The 2,184-nt window shown below is 41.3% G+C and overlaps 1 non-coding gene across 1 annotated transcript; it reads left to right on the plus strand.

The window, feature by feature from the left end:
* Positions 1-599: 599 nt before the first annotated feature.
* On the plus strand, positions 600-706 carry LOC148574202 (small nucleolar RNA R71). Its single transcript, XR_015905946.1, has one exon. It is a non-coding gene; the product is annotated as a small nucleolar RNA R71 (small nucleolar RNA).
* The last annotated feature ends 1,478 nt before the right edge of the window (positions 707-2,184 follow it).

The raw sequence follows: 2,184 nt of genomic DNA on the forward strand, positions 1-2,184 counted from the left end.
GATTCGGAGCAGATGTGCTGTTTTGGTTTTGATAAGCGTGTGGAGAAGTGTTGTTGTGGGGGTGTTGAGATGTCCTCTGTGTGAATTGCTGGTGAGCTGCATTGTTGTTGGAGTTGTAACGTCTCTGGTCTTGGTTTTGATCTTGCTCATTTCCCCACCCAAAGTTTGGGTGGTTTCTCCACCCAGGGTTGTAGGTCTTGGAGTATGGATCATAGTTTTTCCTTGGTGAATTCCCAATGTAGTTGGCTTGCTCCTGACTACCCTCTACTTCTTCATTCCCTCCTTCTTGGGTTGTTGATGAAGTTGAGATTGCTGCTACTTGGTTCCTCTCCATCTTCTTGGTGAGGTCAGCCAGCTACTGGGTAATGAGCTTGTTTTGGGCCAACAGAGCATCTACATTGTTTAGCTCCATTACTCCTCTTGTGTTCCCTCTTTCGGAAGCATAGAAGTAGTCGTTCTCTGCTACTATTTCAATAACATCTATGGCTTCCTCAATAGTCTTCTTCTTGTTCAAAGATCCTCCGGATGAATGGTCTACGGCCTTCTTTGACTCATAAGAGAGCCCTTCATAGAAAATGTGCAGCTGCACCCATTCGTTGAACATATCTGGTGGGCACCTCCTTGTTAGGTCTTTAAACCTCTCCCATGCTTCATATAGAGTCTCACCATCTTGTTGCATGAAAGTTTGGACCTCAGCTCTCAGCCTATTGATTCGTTGAGGAGGGTAAAATCTTGCTAAGAATTTGTTCACCACGTCTTCCCAAGTTGTCAAGCTTTCCCTTGGGAAAGATTCCAGCCACTTGGCTGCTTTGTCCCAAAGTGAGAATGGAAACAAGAGCAGTCTATAGGTGTTAGGATGAACACCATTAGACTTCACTGTGTCACATATTCTCAGGAAGGTGGTCAAATGTTGATTGGGGTCTTCTTGAACACCTCCTCCAAACGAACAGTTGTTCTGAACAAGGGTGATGAGCTGTGGTTTAAGTTCAAAGTTGTTGGCAAAGATTGTTGGCTTTTGGATGCTACTTCCACAATTGCCTGGGTTTGGATTGATGTAAGAGCCCAAAACTCTTCTATCCTCCCCAGCATGATTTGCTCTACCTCCTCCCCTATGGTTGTGATCCTCTTCTTCATGATGGTTTTCCATGTTGTCTTCCATGTTTAGTTCAAAGAATTCCTCTTCTTTCTCAGCACCAACCACTTTCTTTCCTCTTGCCTCCCTCCTTAATCTAAGGAAGGTCCTCTCAGGTTCAGAATCGAAGGAAGTTGAAGCCCCGCTTCTTCTCCCTGTCATACAACCATCAAGTGTAAGCAAGAAAAGATAGGTGCAGAGAGTATTTTTTTTTTGTCAGAATTACTGTTAGTTGTGGGTGATGCAATATATCAAACAGTTAGTGGGTTAGCAAACAGAATTGAAAATAACAAAGAAAAACAAAAGAGTAGAGGGGGAAGGGAAGAAGTTTAACTAAAACAGAAAGTAAATCACTCAAACAAAAAATGAAATTCACAAAGTAAAAATGCTCAATCTAGTGATCTTCCAATTTAATCATTGTTGATGCACAATCAATCCCCGGCAACGGCGCCATAAACTTGATGCGGGTGGAAACTATCTCTCAACAAATTTCCTTCGGCAAGTGTACCGAATTTGTCGTCAAGTAAAAACTCACAATAGAGTGAGGTCGAATCCCACAGGGATTGATTGATCAAGCAACTTTAATTAGAAGAATGTTCTAGTTGAGCGAATCCAGAATTTGGGTTGAGAGTTGCAGAAAATAAAATGGCGGAAATGTAAATAACAGAAAAGTAAATGCTAGAATTAAAGGACTGGAGGTAAATGACTGAAAATGAATTACAGAATTGTAAATGGGAATGGGGGATTTGCTCATAAAAGTAAATGGCAGAAATTAAAGAGAATGGGTAAGATCAGAGATGGGGAGTTCATTGGGCTTAGGAGATGTTGCAATTCTCCGGATCAAGTTCATTTTCATCTCTTCCTCAATCAATGCACTCATTGATCTCCTTGGCAATCTTAATTGATTGAATTACAATTTCTTGCAATTCAATCTCTCAAATCTTGATCAATAGCCAATTCCTTGGTCAATTGCTCATGAGAAGAGATGAAGTATGGTCACTGATTATACCACATGCATTTCCCAAATCAAGTATTGAGAGGGTTATAGTCAC

The sequence above is a fragment of the Arachis ipaensis genome, chromosome B2 (genome assembly GCF_059453495.1).
Source record: "Arachis ipaensis isolate K30076 ecotype BB chromosome B2, ASM5945349v1, whole genome shotgun sequence".
NCBI classification, from domain to species: Eukaryota; Viridiplantae; Streptophyta; class Magnoliopsida; order Fabales; family Fabaceae; genus Arachis; species Arachis ipaensis.